This window comes from Nelumbo nucifera, chromosome 6 (genome assembly GCF_055504915.1).
Source record: "Nelumbo nucifera cultivar China Antique chromosome 6, China Antique-T2T, whole genome shotgun sequence".
In the NCBI taxonomy this organism is placed as follows: Eukaryota; Viridiplantae; Streptophyta; class Magnoliopsida; order Proteales; family Nelumbonaceae; genus Nelumbo; species Nelumbo nucifera.
In genome coordinates this window covers 55,695,903-55,713,381 of record NC_142654.1, presented here as the reverse complement: position 1 = coordinate 55,713,381, position 17,479 = coordinate 55,695,903, and the positions used below count along the sequence as shown (strand labels likewise).

The 17,479-nt window shown below is 39.1% G+C and overlaps 1 pseudogene; it reads left to right on the top strand.

Annotated features, from left to right (window-relative positions):
• LOC104602090 (noroxomaritidine synthase-like) overlaps nucleotides 1–14,372 on the top strand; it is a 33,067-nt pseudogene extending 18,695 nt beyond the window's left edge.
• Nucleotides 14,373–17,479: the final 3,107 nt, after the last annotated feature.

Below are 17,479 nucleotides of genomic sequence, written 5' to 3'. Positions count from 1 at the left end.
CTGTCTTGAGCTCTTTGTGGAGCTGTTTCCTTATTTTCAGTCGCATTAAGGTGTTAGTTGCTAGATTTGCGCGGTAGTTATAGGTCACCCGCGAGTCCTGCAGTGTGCGGTTCAGTGAGCTATTCCTATAGTCGTAGTAACGGTGTTTGAGTGGGCACGACGCGGGGACAATTTTGGGCGAGCTAGTGGGGCAAGCTCGCTCCAGCTTGGCCGTGTACTTGATGCTGACTGCCACATATCACTTTGGCGAGCTGCTCAGCTATGCTAGACACTATGGGTCGAGCTCGCTCTAGCTCGGCCGCATACCTGATGCTGACTGCCATGTGTCACTTTGGCAAGCTGCTCAACTATGCTGGACGCTGTGGGCCGAGGTCGCTCTAGCTCGGCCGCGTACTTGATGCTAACTACCACATGTCACTTTAGCGAGCTGCTCTACTATGCTGGACGCTGCGTTATCACCAGCATCCACATGTCGATAATTGTGTGGGGTGACCAAAATGCCCCTCATCAATTGCCCCACTCTTGAGTCACTGCTTAGTAGACGAAGAGAGTAGAAGCTCTTTAGGGCATTTTGGGTCGGCTTGCTTCGACCGCCGATTCAGCTTGGTCTGCTCTTGTAGCCGATTCGACTTGTCCGGTTCAGCCTGGTTGAGATGCTTTGAACTAATTTCACTGAGCTAGTTCGCTGACTTGGAGTTGAGATGTCATCCGGAAGCCATATGTCGTTGTACGATTCGAAGGACCAAATTACCCCTCATCACTTACAGTGGCTACAACCATATCTTTATGGATCCTTTAGATGTTCCTCATATAGCCCTTAGGACACTTATAAGGATTCTTTATGGATTAAAGAATTTTAGGGAAATTTATCAAAGGGTGATGACTTGTGATTTCCATGATATGATGCAAAAGGAGATAAAGTGCTATATTAATGACATCGTGGTGAAAGAAAAGAAGAAAGATAATCACACATAAGTCCTTAGGAAAATATTTACGAGGTGCAAATAATAAAACTGAGGCTGAACTCACTCAAATGCACTTTTGAAGTAGAATCGAGAAAATTCTTAGGGGAACAAAGTTGACCAAGTAGGCACTCACCAAGATGATGTAAAAGTCAAGATAGTCTTAGGGATCCCTCCACCAAAGAATGAGTCGTAGCTGGAAACCTTCCTAGGAAAAGTTTCCTATCTGCACAAATTTATCCTAGGCCTAATTCCGACAGTAGCTCCCCTCCTCAACAAAGAAAACCAATAGCTTCTAGTGGTTAGATGGGCATAGTAGAGCCTTCAAACAAATAAAGCTAGCCCTAGCCAAAATGCTAACCATGTCCCTTCCTCAAAGTGATAAGGAGTTCAAACTATACATTGCATCTAATCAAAAAGCCATAGGATACCTAATTGTGCAAGACAATTCAAAAGGTCAAGAGTGTCCTACATACTATGCTAGTAGAACCTTGAGATAGGTAGAAAAGAATTACTTGCGCATGGAGCAACAATGTCTAGTCTCAGTGTTGCGGCATAGAAGTTCAAACATTATATCTGAGGCCAAAATGTGATACTAATTGCAAAGAATGATCCATCAAATACTTTGTAGACATACCCCTTCTCTTAGGAAGACTAGTGAAGTAGCTGATGCAACTCAACGAATACACAATTGAATAAATGCATCCCAGAATAATCAAATGCTAGGCAGTAGAAGACCTCTTTGCAGCCTTTCCATCAAAAGATGCCTTAGAAATTTCAAGGGAGATACTAGGAGATATATGATGTGTTTAGATTACACTAGCAAGTGCACTAGCCGATCAAGTAATATACTGATGAGTAGAGTATCGTTTCCACATGGATTGATCCAACAACTACTAGTACTGAATCAACTTTTTGTTATCTGACAATCCGAAAGGTTAAACAAGGAAAAAAAACCTAACTCCTAATTAGAAAATTATCCTAAGGGTGCTCGGATCAAACCGCCTTAATTAATGAGAGGAAGTGCTTCACGAAAATATTAGCAGAACCGGTTCAGCGATTATACCATTAAGCTATTCAACCAAAGTTGAATTCAGTCATGGGTTGGCTAATTCCTAATTGTATGAGCAGCCTCTTTCGAGCACAACCCACTCTATCTATGAGCAACAATTCCTATATTTCTATCAAGAATTTAATCGCCATAGATGCATTAAGGACAAATAATTTGAAGGAAATCAATTCTTGCTGAATGAATGCCAAATGAATCATGCATATTATCTCTAAGATACACTCAATCCGTTTTCTTGATCAGTTGATCTAATTACCTAAACCCTTTCTCAAGCAATTCAAGTAATCTAAGAAACAAGAATAATTCGGGTAAAACTACTCTTATAATCGAAAACCCTAATAAAAAATCCCAAGACTGAATCACTTTCAATCGGATCAGCTTAAAATATTAATTACAAATTTGAATTAACATCTGTCATGGTTCGCATAATAGAAAGAAAGAAATATTCAACAAAGAAAAACCATTAAACCCTAATTGAATCTAGGTTACCGAATTCGTAGAATCAAAGAAGAAGACAACTTAGGATTTCTGCATCAATCTTCGATCTCCTCTTCAATTCGCATTCAGCAGCCTTGTGATCCTCCTCCTAGCACTTTCCTCTTCGTTCTTGTGTCAAGGGGTCGAACCCTAATTTTTTCTCTCTTTTTTCTTTTATACTTTTCTTTTCAGCCTTTTGTTTAGAGTCCTCCTCCTTTTTAATTCTGCTAAAGTCAGCCGCCTTTTGAAGCCTCCCATAGGGTTGCGGTTGGGCCTCTCTCCTTGGTGGACCGAAGTCCCCCCCTTGGTGCCATATCACCATGTATTATGTTCTCTTAACTCAAAATTGTCCCAAATTCCCAATTTCCTGAAATTCAACGACACACCGGGGTCAAAATATCTTGTGCAATCACATACTACAACTAAACTTCTACCGGCCAACAATTCTTGACAACACATCCAAACATGTGAAAATGTGCTATATCTATCAAATACATGTTGGGTGAAGATGTAGTAGGGAAAACAAACCTACCCTCTACCCTCTAAAGGTTACTACTACTTCATAATAATTGCCATTGACTACTTCACAAACTAGTACAAACCTACCCTCTAAAGGTTATCTATCACACTATGGGCATACGAAACTTCAATTAGGAGGGGAGAAAAAGTGACTCCATATTCCCTAGTATTTGGACACAAGATAGTACTATCCACTGAAATACGAATAGTTTAGTGTGGGTAGCATATGCAATGGGAAAGAATTTCAGCATGAAGGAGATGAACCAAATGGCTTGTAACAGGCTAGACACCCTAGATGAAATAAGAGAGTAGTACTCTTCATTGCAACATCACTGCATGCTAGAGTAACACTCTACATAGAACAAAAGCTTAGTTGGCAATCTATAAAATGAAACAATACATATAAGTTTGAACAAAACCACAATGTACCTTTGGAATTCATGGGCATGAGGTCATTTCTTCATTCTACCACCTTGGACCATAAGCTAGGTCCCTACAAAGGTTGGCTTGTTCTTGTGTAGACTTTGGTTGGGGGGAGCTGATAGCACCAACTCTCTCCTCCTTGTTAGACAGTTTTGTATGCCCTTAGCTTCAATCAGAATGATATACATTATGAGTTTATTGTAAATGAATAAAAGTACATATTTGATTCATGTTCCCTTGGTATGTTTCTGTGTAATACCCTTAAACTGGACACTTAATGAGACTCGTGTTAGTTTAGAATGTTCACAGCCATGGGTTGGTCTAGGGAGACCTATCCTGATAAGGCTGACACTGTTGTGCTACCAAGTCGGTTGGGATGGTCTCTCTCAGCTGCTAAGGTTAGACCCTAGGCACATACAGTGTAGGATTAATTGAATCTTTGAAATGGACTAGATTTCCAGTATTGCCCTAGACCTTGGAGATTAATAGGTCAAATTGGAAAGTTACACCCGACCCCTAGACTCGATTATGATACTGCACTAGGTGTCGGATTGGGCTGTCTTTGATGTACCATCAGTGAGATCCTTAGCGAGGGTTAAAACCTGGGTATGTTGGGACAGTTTGAGAATTCATCTGAGTGGGTGATCATAGTGACAGGATCAGCCCCTTTGTCGGACAAAGGTAATGATCAGGGATGCACTCTCACTAATGGAAACCAAGACTACCGGCAGCCGATTTCAATCGTTGAGATTTGTTTTGCAAAGTATATTTTATATGAGATATAAAAGTGTATATATTATGGTTTCTAAAATGTTTACAAAAGGTTTTAATTCCCAGGATCCATATAAGCAGAGAGTGCAACACTGTTCCTTGCAGCCGAGGGAGAGGTCCTCTCTTGTCGGGCAGTGTTTGATCATTAAGGGCTGAGAGGTTAAGTGTAAGACCATTGAGGGTAATGCCTGATGGGCTAATCTTGCATCTGCCCACAGTCCCTGGGTGTTACAAGGTGGCTTGGCCCAGGGACCACTTATGGTAAGTGTTGGGCCCATAGAGCCCATTTGATAGGTTTCAGGGGGTGCACTGTCCTTAGTAGTGTATTCGGCCAGGCCTTGTAACAAAGGCTGGGCCAAACCCATGTGGTTGATGTGTAGATCAATGTTTGGGTCCCACGCCATACAAGGAAACCCAACTAGGCAGCAGATAGGAAGGCTAAGTGAGCACATAAGCTTAATGGGCCTAAAGCCCATTTCAAACTGAACTTATTTAATAAGTTAAATATGGGCGAATTCTGAGATGGATCAATAGATAGAATAGGGTCTTAACCCTATCCACTCAGAGAGTCCAGATCTGAATATGATTCAGATCTAGAAATATCGTAATGAGATCAGGAGAAGGTTGATCTAATTTGTAGATAAGATAATGGTTCATCCTTAGCACCTAAGGGGATGTCTGATCCAAATATGATTTGGGTCAGCAACTCCTAATTGGATTAGGAGCTGATCCTTTGGGGTTACAAAAGGAGGGGGCGACAGCCTTTAGAGAACACATAATCACATTCTCTTCAGAGCTGAATACACAGAAGGAAGAATTAACCAACTCTGCAGAATTCTTTCTTGCCGCCCAGTTTTCCAGTTCGATCTCCAGTTGTGGGAGAAGTCAAGATTCGATCTTGACATCAGTTTTTTGTAAAATGATTGATAGGAAGTTGTGCTCACGTGCCATCCTGTTGTTTCTTGCGAATGACAGATTTCTTTGAGAAGAACACTGCTGATTCTGCTCCATCCTACACTGCGCCATCTTCAGTGGGAGCAGTCTTTGGATCCTTCCTTAGGCGTGAACACCTTCATTGAGGGATAATATTTCTCTGTATCAGGTATACCTCTCTCATACTCCTTTTGGTTCAGATCTGGTTCAATTTATGGTTCAAGATTGATCCTTGAAAATATGATTTTCTAAATAGGGAATTCGATTCCCAGTTAAAAGGGAGAGAAATTTTTGAAATTCACCCACCTTATTTCGCAAGATTTGGGCGTCCATATGATGGATCTCTCATCCCTTCACTCCTCACTAGAAGATGCCACTTCCACAGGGGCAGGATCAACTCCTCACGTCATGACCCATGACCACATGCACTTGGTGGGATAGGGAAGAATTAGTGCCAATTCTAATAGTTGAGGAGACGATGCTTTCTTCTTTGAAGGTTGACTCTCCACAGTGTTGGATACCTTCGTTTTCACTTGCCTCGTGTCCTGCGTCAGAGGCTTTCTCTTGGCAACCTTCCTTGGCTGTGTTGGAGCCTCTTTTCTGCCTTCCCCAACCATACTCTCTCCTTTCCTTGGCTATTCCACTTCCTCCTTGACCTGTGGTGCAGCCATGCCATGACTAGGTCTTGGTGTTAGCACAATAAACTGAATCAAGGTTTGGTATTGCTACACCAATGGCGCCAACTCCTCCACCTGAACAATTGAGATTTCTACGAAAACTAGCTAATGAGAAGCGTTCATAACCAACAAATGGAAAGTAAAGGGTAGGAATTCCTTGCGCCTATCACGTTCTCCTTTATTGCCAACAATGGTGAAGAGTGAAGGGATCCAATTCGCAGGGTACCAATGAGGTAGAAGGAAAACACTTAATAAACCACAGAAAGACAAAAGGGGTGCAAATGTAGGAATTCATTTGTTTGTGCATTGGAAAACGCTTGACAAACCACATAAAGACAAAAGGGGGTGCAAATGTAGGAAAACACTTGGTACCGGTCCAATATTTGATGAATGGTTTGGTCGAACTAATCACATGGATACCTAAGAAGCATAAATAAATAGGGCAACTTATACAACCATCATCTTACCCCTCCAACCATGGTCGATCGGACCATTTTTTCATCAATGATCCAAATTTGCTGTTATTAGCATCTAGTTTAACATTGGTTTCTAGATCTAGCAAGAGATATGTGTTTGTTCCAAATCTATTGTATTTCCCATGGTTTCATCAGATTAAACATGGCTTCCACTACTTTCCTCCCATTAACATCACTGTTCCAGATTTGTGTGTTATTTTTTGTTTTTTTTTTCTTGATTGTTACTTATTTGATTAAACATGTTTGTGGACATGTATCCAATTTTGATACCGTTTTATGCGTTGTGTTGCTTGCTCGATTGACATGTTTGACTTATTTTTTTGTGCATAAAAACTTGTAGATGTACATATCTATTCAACTTATTGAATCTTTGATTTCAGTTTCTGATGAAGGAAGATTTGGTCCAACCTCGCAATCACTCTACGTGGCAAAAGCAAATAGCTCGGCACTTAAAACAGTGTACCCAGGTTCCCCGCAATTCTATTCAGAGGCAAGGTCATTGATTGCTAAGACCGACCGGTTACGCACCATTAGTTTCTATGTGTGAACGAATCTTTTGACAGGTACTTATACATTTATCCTCTTTTCTAGGAGGACTTCAGATATTTAAATCTTTTCTTTTTAACAAGTTGAGATATCTTCTTTGCTTCTCAAGTAGATTGGTTTAGTTATTTTCTGGTCAAACATTATATGCTAATGGACATTGTGTTTATATGCTTGCATAAAAAATAATAAGATTTAATTACAACTTAATTCAAGTGTCTCCTTATTACCAATAGAATATCCTAACTTCAAATGGTGAGAAATGAGAGCTGGTAAATGGAATATTGTCAGAAGTTGTAAAGAATGATGGGGATAAGGATAAGAAGAAGAAAATGATTATGAGACAAAGAATACTCATAAATAGCAAAATACTGATTATGGGATAAATAATATTCGTAAATGTTGAGGATAAGGATAAGAAAAAAAGTCCATAGATATTCATATCTTCAGAATTTCTTTAATTTTGTTTTGAAAACCATTGTTTCGGTGGTTTTAAAGAGATGAATTATTGTTATTTAAAATTAAGCCAATGTCTTTTTTGTTTTTTTTTTGGTTCCTCAAAACAAAATCAGAGTTCAAGAATTTGTTTCACTTAGTATTGCTAATGAGGCAAACAAAATATTCATATTCGTAGGGAAACCCTCACCAAGTCCATAGGAATTGAAAAATGAATTATATTGCAGATGTTACAAGTAACTAAATTTTTTCTTGTAGCCTAAAATTGATTCTCTATTGTTTTAAAATATCAAAGAGATTATTTTAATCTAGATCCTTTTGGCTCAGACTCAATTTGCAAGAAGAAAAGTTAACCCATTGATTTAGGAAGGGGATGGCTAGCTAGGAAATAATTGATATAAGTGCAAGTGATCTGGACAGTTGGTGCTTTGGGACCTCGTACATGCTCCTCTCACTGTAGCAAATGCTAATCCACCTTGGTACACAACATATAACCACCAACTTGCAATAAACATAAGGAAAACTAGATATTAGTATAATTCTTTTCATGGAGGAAGGAAAAAAACAAAGAGGATGAAATGGAATTCACATCAAATCTTCTCCGTTTTAATAGGAAAAATATAGTGAAGTAAGTCAGAAGCATTTATATAAGCTATATTTGGTGGTGAATGAGGTTAGAGCTTAGATCATCTGTATTTTACATCCATGTATCTTGAACCCAAGAAGTCAAATGGATCAAATAGTCCTCCTGTTTGAACCCAAAATATAGAATTAGGGGAGGGTGATCTTTAGACTTTATAGCCTATTAAAACTAAATATTATAACAAGATTAGATTAGAGTTTATCTGGTAGAAGCTTTTCTTGTTCCACTACAGAATAATGAGTTGAGACTCACAATTATCATTTTTTTTATACTAATACAAGTTTCTTTACTTAATTATGGTTGCCTTGGTTATGTTGATGGCCCAGTTTCATTAATTACCATGTTAATATGAAGTTCATTAACTAATAATTGTAGATATTATGGGTAGCACCACTTTTACAAGAAAATGTACCTTAGGCTGCGTTTGTTTTCAATGCAAATGTAAATATGTACCCTGCATATTTGCCTTCATCTTGGTTCATGAATGTAAAGTTGGTTCACAGCTTAATCCGTTTTTTGTACTCTTCTCGTTTGTTAGGAAATGAGGTAAATGAGTGTACAAATTTGCTGACATTTGGTTGACATCGATGCAATCTATGAGAGCAAACATAAATGCTCTAACTACCTACTCTCCACTGTGTTGAACTTTTGGTCAAATAACCATCAAACCAGCTTCGATGAAATCTGGACCGTCCATTCTAACCAAGATCACATCATAAGAGGATCGTGCGCTCCTTTTCGGAACTCCACTTCTTATTCTTCTTCCTTCCTCTCTGATCAATCAATCTGGTGCTCTCTCTCTCTCTTTGAATGTTAAATAAATGGAAGCCAAGAACCCCGGACTCTAGTATTATTCCAGCCTAGGACCCGCAAAACACTGCATTTCTTTCTTCAATGACTAAATTTGGCTTACATTTAATTGGTGCCTACCATTTTTGTTGTTGTTGCTGATGGCATTTGATTAGAGCTCCACCCAGAAAGACCTCCGATAGTTAGATGTTGCTCGGACGGTCGCCGAAGAGTCACATGATGCCATTGGTTTGGCAACAGGGAGGAACGCCGAGGGATTTCTCCCTAATTCAGCTCGTGATGTTGGTAGTCCTGGGTCTAGACAACCACTGTATTATGCGGCGACGGTTCCCGATATTGGGTATGTGGGGTTAGGGTTTGTGAATCTGATGATGGCTTGGTGTTCTCGTCCGCTTGTGCTCATTGGCATCGCTAGTGGTGTGCCTGTTGGGTATACTAAATTTCCAAATGTTGGAAATCAGGTTGGAGGTAATGGGGCCGATCGAGCGAGCAATGAGGGTGGCAAAGAATCGGTGTAGGGGAAAAAAGTTAAGTTTTTGTGCAGTTTCGGAGGTAAGATTTTGTGGAGACCAAGTGATGGGATGTCGAGATATGTCGGAGGTCAAACTAGGATAATTGGTGTGAAGAGAGATTTATGTTTTCAAGAACTAGTGCTGAAGATGACCAACATCTATGGCCAATCCGTGCATATCAAAACACAAGAGGAGATGAACATTTCACCCCCATCTCCGACCAGCAACGACCATGGTCGGAGATGGGGTGAGAAAGTTACCATTGGGGGGGAACAGAATACAACAAATCTCCTCTCACTCGAACAGCTATTTTCATTTCGTCAAACAACAGCACAAACATATACCCTATTTACATTGTCAGCCAGAGAGAGCAAGTTTGCATCTAAAAAATCAATGCAGTAATGCATTTTTGAAACGAAACAAAGCTGTCAGAAAAAAACAATTTTACCCTCTTAATCGATGCAGTTATGTATGCCAAACAAATGCTCACAAACGTAAACCAGAGTACATAAATACCCCGATTAGGCGTTTATATTGCAAACAAGCACAGCCTTAGAGTTTATGATACTCATGACTAGATGAATGCAATTGCTAGCCATGACTCAACTTTATCTTGATTTTTGACCCTTCCTCTCAGCCATAATGGAGCAACAAATAAGCTCCTCCTTACCTTCACCTAATGCTTCATTGACATTTTGAGAACCTGGGTCCTAGCTTTACTTAAAACCTCCATCCCATTTTGATGGAATATGTGTTTGTGTGTTTATAGGTACTAAAATGGAAAAATATTGTGTTGTAATCAAAGGGTGCCAACCAAGAACTTATTTTACATGGGCAGAGTAAAATGCCCAAATGCATAGATTTAACAGATAACACCTATGAAGAAGTTGTATTTCAATTACAATGGTACCAACACAATTTAGATCCAATACCCAACACCCTATATAAAGGATACTGACTCATAGGTGAAGGCATTAAAAGAACTCCACGTGACATGATAATGTATGACTTTGGGAGCTACTTTTGTCAACTTAAATATTATGAATATGCTATATTTTCAATGTCCATGACTTTTTTAATATTGCCATGTCAGCATGCCATGTGGCAAGATTCAAATACTACTATGCCATGTCACTCCATAAATAATAAGGGTTATGTTGTGGATTTGGAGAGTGTATGGATTTATCAAAGTGGATTGAAATCAAATACCTTGTAAAATTTTCTCAACAAACAAATACAAGGTGCCAAAACTGGGAATATATATTTTCCTTTCTTATCCCATCTCTTCTCATCCCATTGTTTCTTAGCAACCAAACAGACCACAAGGAATTTATAGAAAATTGGGCTATTGAGTATCCAACCAGCCCATTTTATATATTAATCCACATCCGATTCATGACAATGATAAAGCTCACTAGAAAAGTGGCAGGATGCAAGAGTTGTTCCAATGTCCACATTGTTCAAAAACTCCTCAAATGGATGCAGCCCATAAGGCCAAATCTCACGAATATTAAAGGATGATGACGAAGATGATGATTGAGACATTTTCACAGTAAGGAATAGCAATTATAGTGCAGTAAAGGGTAGGTCTCTCTCTAAGAACAGGATAATGGGGAAAAAGATGAACAATAAGAAAGGATTTCAAAACCCTAAACCACGGGGCTACTGGCATCCACTGGCATATGGTAGAATAGGGTTAACCTCACGTTTGTAAAATAACTTGCTAAGGTTTCCAATTTTGAAAATTCGCCTATTAGTCCCTAGAAGTCCTATCACTACCTGTCAAGCATTTAGATGTCTTATTACTATGATAGCTAATCAAGTACTTTATATTAAATAGGCTGACATCAATTTGTCAATCATGCCCCCACATGCGTGTCACATTAAATGAAATGTTATATACTATCAATCAATTCATATGAAAACTAGTACGGAAAAGTACGGAAAGTCTGAATTCCAGCCCCTCTACTACTAGCCCTTTCTCCTATAAACCACATCTTTGCCGGTGAATTTAGCATCAATTCCCCATTCTCAATGCGCTTATAGATTAGACCTATTCATGGGCCGTGGGCCGGGCTTTTATTTTGGATTAACAGAATTTTCTAAGGCTCGAGCCCGAGCCCGAGCCTGGCCCGATCATCGGCCTACAACTTAGGCCAAGTCCGGCCCTCATAAAATTTAGCCCATACTATTAGCGGCTGAATAGAGAGAGAGATTGTAAAGAAAATAATAAAATATGTATATATTAAATTATAAATATATATTTTAATAAATATTATATTATTTATATATTTTATAAAATATATAATGCTGAGTTGGATCGGACCGGGTTCGGGCCGGGTTTTTTTGACAAATCCGAATTTATCAATTATGACACAGGGTACTTATTAGATCGAATAAGTACATTAGATCCGGTACGAAGTTGCAACTCCGGGTAAGGAACAACGCTAGACATTATAAGGTAAGCTATTGAGTGGCCTGAAAAAGGCTGAGCCCAGCCTGAAACATAGTCGGGCTTACTATATTAGGTCTGAGGTCAGGCCTGCGGGTCTAATTACATGACCAAGCCCGACCGGAGTGTGGGCCGGGCCGTTGGACTACCCGGCCCATGAACAGGTCTATTAGAGATTCACTAATGAAAGTGAAATTGCACAACAAACAAATGAAGCCTAAGAAACATCATTCCTACCTTTATGAACGATCTAAGCCATTTTCTTGTGAAGAAAACCAAGAATTGCATGAATTCTTTCTTTACTAAAATTTCTCTTTACGTATGTAACTACAACAGTCTCTATTTGATATGTTGCTCTTTACAAAATAATGCGATTCACCGTGAACACTCCCACACGCTTTAGATGCCTTTTAGTAATTTATAGACCAACTGCCATGAACCATACATGTATAAATAGAGACGGTCACCACTTGGCCAAGTGTTCATTTTCAATCTGTTTCCCATCTTATTGGAGGCTTGGAGTTTAGTGGAGACTGTCTGCGAATTGGATTTCAGTCGGATCAGATTTCCTACTTGGAGAGATGGAAGATGCGTTTTTCTTTGAATATATATTTGTTGATAATCACCTTTTAGTAATTTATAGATCAACTGCCATGAACCATACATGTATAAATCGAGACGGTCACCACTTGGCCAAGTGTTCATTTTCAATCTGTTTCCCATCTTATTGGAGGCTTGGAGTTTAGTGGAGATTCGCCTGCGAATTGGATTCCTGCCGGATCAAATTTCCTACTTGAAGAGATGAAAGATGCGTTTTTCTTTGATATTTGAATATATATTTGTTGATAATCATCTTTAGATCCAATTTCTACTGTTTTTATCTTCAAAAATCATCATTCCTCTAGTTTAAAATGAATTGGTGTTAATGTCTTTTTTTCTTATGGTAAGCCCTTGCGGGAGGGTAATCTATTTATACTAGTAATAAATAAACAAAGACAAAATACAAGATGTATGCAAGCTGTTTGAGAAAATAACAGACCGAGCTGTTTACGTGGTTATTGTGGTGGAATGAAAATCCCAACTGAATTTTAATCCCAAGCATCCTCAACCAAAATTTAGTTTCCCATTTATCATGCCCACCAAATATTTAATGTGATTTTAGTAATATGTTTATACTTTAGGTTCAGTTTGAAAAGAGTACAAATACAAATATATACAATTAAGGCAAATACGTACAAAATAATAAAAAATACCAGATTTTACACTCTACATATTTGTATTTATACCCCTTCCAAACTGAGCTTTAAGATCTTTCTTCTTACCCAACAATAGTTTATAACCTCCTCAATAGTCAACCCTTTTTTTCTCTTGAATAACTTTCTTTCATTGGTTTGTTGAATGCCACTTATGGTGTTTTAAGATGTGCTACAACCTTCTGGCGAGGCCTACTTTACTTTTTAAAGCTTCAATCTCCCCTCTCCTTTTGCATTATTTTTAATTTCCCATGAAAATTTCTGGTACTCTTGTTCTGTAATGCTAGAAAAGTTCTGCAATTGATCTGCAGGATTTGTTTCTCAAGTACACCTTCGCACCATAAATATTACGATTTCGGGGAAAGATTTGGGGTGTCTCGAAGAAGGACTACTTGTGTCTAACGTAGTGGCTACAGCCGTTGATGATGCACAGGAGGCCATAATTTCCAGGGTTTTCACGCCATCGTTCTACTGGAAGTTGCTGCGTTTGTTCAAGGTTGGAACGGAGAAGAAGTTAGCCAAAGCACAGGAGGTCGCTGATAATGCGATTTATGATATCGTTTGGCGTAAGAGAGAAGAAGTGCTTAAAGGAGTAGAATCAGAAACAAATAGCTTACTGTCTACCTACGTTCGATCTCAAGGAGAGAAGGCGGACTGGTCTGAGGTCAGGGTGAAGTTCCTTAGAGACATGGTTCTCAACTTCTTCATAGCTGGGCGGGACACTACAGCTTTGGGTCTTCTCTGGTTCTTCTGGTCACTTTACAGAAATCCTCGTGTGGAGGCGAAAATCCTGGAAGAGTTGAGGCATGTAGTCTCTCATCAGAAGGAGAGAAAAGGTGAAGTAATTGATGATGGTGATGCTGTAAGCGTAAGCAAGAAGAGATGCATGTTCGATCCAGATGATCTCAAGAATTTGTTGTATCTGCATGCAGCATTCTGTGAAACACTACGGTTGTTTCCTCCCGTCCCTTTGAACAGAAAAGGAGTCATCAAGAAAGATGTCCTCCCTGATGGCAGTGTTGTCAAACCAGGGATGCAGGTACTGCTCGGAGTTTACTCTCTGGCAAGGATTCCGTCTGTGTGGGGGGAAGATTGTTCGGAATTCAAGCCGGAGAGGTGGATTAAAGAGGATGGTTCACTGGATAACGACATGATTTCCAAATTGTTATTTGCATTCGGTGGTGGCCCAAGAATTTGCATTGGTAGGGACATGGCTTTCACCAATATGAAGTGGACTGCTGTTGCTATCCTCTCCAATTTCCATATTCAAGTGGCAGATAAAGATCACCCAGTCTCCTTGAAATCAACGGTTGTTCTTCAAATTAATGGTGGATTGATGGTCCATGTAAAACAAAGGAGTTTGTTTTAATTTAGTATATATATTAGAATTAATTAATCAAGTCTTAATTAGGCTGCTTTTGGCATGCAATCAGGTTAATTATAAGCTAGCTAGCTAGCTTATTATGAAAATTAGTCCAATTTAAAAAAGTTCTGCAGGTAATTAAGGGCGTTTGGTAAGAGCATCATTCATTTACCAATGCTCCTCCTTTTATCTGTAATAATGAGTGTTAAGCCTATGGCAATATCTAGCAATAAAAAAAAAGACCTTATTTTTTCTTAAATGTCAGTGTGGCCGGTATGGTTTTCAAAACCGGATCGGACCGGATGATCGGACTGAAAAATTAGGAATCGTTCAAGTGACCAGTTCCGTTTTTCCCTAAAATCAGATTTTTGTCAAAAGATCATTGATTTTAGTAAGAAAATCGCTAATCCAAACAGTTAACCATTCAAACCGTTCGACCTGAGAACCGGACCCCTAACTGGTTCGTCCTCTGGATCGATTTTAAAAACCTTGGTGGCCGGCTCTTGTGATGATTTTATATGGCATACTGCACTAAAAATGATACATTAATTCATATGTATCAAGAGAGTGACAATATAGCCTACTACATTAGCCTGATCATGTCATGAGACGGGAATAGCATCAAGAGCGGAGTAAGGGTTGCTGAATCACCCAAGAAACCCAGACGATGAGGGACACGTGGGTGAAGGGTAGGGCCTCCACAATCACCCATGATGAACCACCCATGATGAATGAGTCAGAGCGACCTGGAGCCTTCGAGGGGTCACCTCAGTCCACGCACGCCATGTGTCCTAACAAGCGGGGGACACAATGGCACTCCCCTAGGTATTTAGAGGCCCTCTCTCTTTCTCTCTCTCTCTCGTTCTTTAACGCAGTTAGGCTTAACTGACCTTCATCATCCTTGACTTGAGCATCGGAGTTCCTTCCCCAGCCTAAGGAACTTCCTCAGGACCTTTGACTTGCTTTCTTGCACGTTGTGCTTGGTGTACCACATCGTCCTGCTCACCTCTGCTGCTTGTCCACCTTGGCACGCCTTTATGGAAAATTGACCAAAATGCTCTTACAAAGGGCAAACTAGGAAATATATAAAATAAATTCTAGGAAATATATAAAAAATATAGGAAATATCAGAAATTTCATAAAAATTAAAATTTTATAAAAATAAAAAAAAATTGAAGAAAACAAAATATATATATATATATACATATATATATATATATAAAAGCATAGAGATTTCCACTAATGAAGATATTTTATCTGATTCAATATCATTTTACATGCATGTATTCATAGACCGTTCTGTTGGAGGCGGATCTCATAATCTGGACTTTGAGGTCTATTGTCTCTTTGGTTTATGCATTTAGGCACGCCTTGTAAACATCAATTTGTCGGTCACACCATCTATTCTTTGTCCCTCCAAATCTCTTCAATATATGGCTGGAAGCAAAGAAACATTTCAAATTAAATATGATGTTCAAAGTTCAAAATCAATAAAATTTAGGCTTTTAGCGCAAGTTTTCTTCGAAGTGAATTCGGTTGAAAGAAAGAAGCAGAAAAGAGAAATGGGGAGTTATTAAAAAAGTTTTTTAATACATAACATGCTCCAAAATAAATATTTAAACTCTTCACATACTATACATGGAGACAATCCAAACTCTCCCCTACCCAACGCAGCAAGAGAGGGGAATTGGGAGAGCATTAATAAGTATTCCAGACCGGTAACCCAATCCAAACTCTCTGTCAGTAATCAGATTAGGTTCATATCAATAAAAGGAATTGAAATTCTAATGTATTACCCACCAGTTAATAAAAGTTGGAACTTCACCTTGTTGGTCGGTAAACATGAAGAAAGGTTATCCAGATGTAATTACCATACGATTGTAAATGATTCATTTATATAAAGGCAGAGTCATGTCAATAAAGTAACAAGAAGACCACGATAGCTACAAGGGGTGCACATAAAGTAGTAGCCAAAGCAGATCTAGCACTAGCAACACACAGCTAGGGGTGTCACAGCAAGAGCTGAAGGTGCCTTCACCAGGCCATCACTGAGCCTGACAACTAAGTTGACTGGCTCTTGTTTAAGAAATTGTAATTACTTAAGTAGATAAATTCTCCTGTACATGATAGATAAGCCTTGCCAACAGTGCTGTTGACGAAGTTTCTGAAGCCAACCGACCTGAAAGCAGAGTGTGCATCCTTCCTCTGCATTTGCCAGGACTCAGAATCTGCGTTGAAGATTCCATCGCCAAGAATATCGAATATCTGCATGAAATTCTTGCCTTTTGGATAGTTGGCGATGTTGGTCTTGAAGATGTGCTCTAAGTTTTTGGGATTACAAGTCACCAGGTAGTCGATATTAGACAAGACGAGGCCCTTCAGGTAGAAGGAAGTGCTGCCAAGCTTGATGAAAGCCTCCGTCAACAGCTCATATATCCTGTGGCTGTTCAAGAACAACACCGGGACCGAGACCAGAAAAGGCCAGTTGGAGTAGACGTGGTTGTTCTGTTTGCGTTCCAAGAACCATCTGAAAAGGAAGAAAAGAACAACTGCTAGAAAGACGACGTAGCATGCAGAGGCTGGTGGGAGGAATGGGATGGTGATGAACGCCATGGCCATCTGATGATCTCTGCAACTCTGCAGCACTAACGAATGTAACAGGTTACATTTATAGTTAAAAAATACTTTAAATTTTAGTCTGTACAATGAACTGATAATAGAGACCGGATTGGCTGGAGATAAAAATCATGCACATCGGGCTGAGTTAGATTATAAGCTGGCGTCTTCATTGAAAGGGGGTCCGGATTTGTAATGAAAAGAGCAACTACCACGAACCGTAATTCTTCAAGTTGGTTGGTTGGATACGATATTAAAATAGGGGAAAATCTATGAAAAGGGAAAGATATTATATGGAAAGAGTTTTGACCAATCAAAACCCATCCATGCTTGATGATAAATGACACTTGATTCACTATCATGTTTATCATGTTTATGATTCCAATTTATTGGTTAGTTGTTTTTATGGATATCATATCTTAAAAACCTACTTCTTAAAAATCAAACCCTGATCTCACATAATTAATAACAAAGAGAAGGGCTCCCTTTATAATTGGAATCATAAACCTGATAGTGAATCAAGT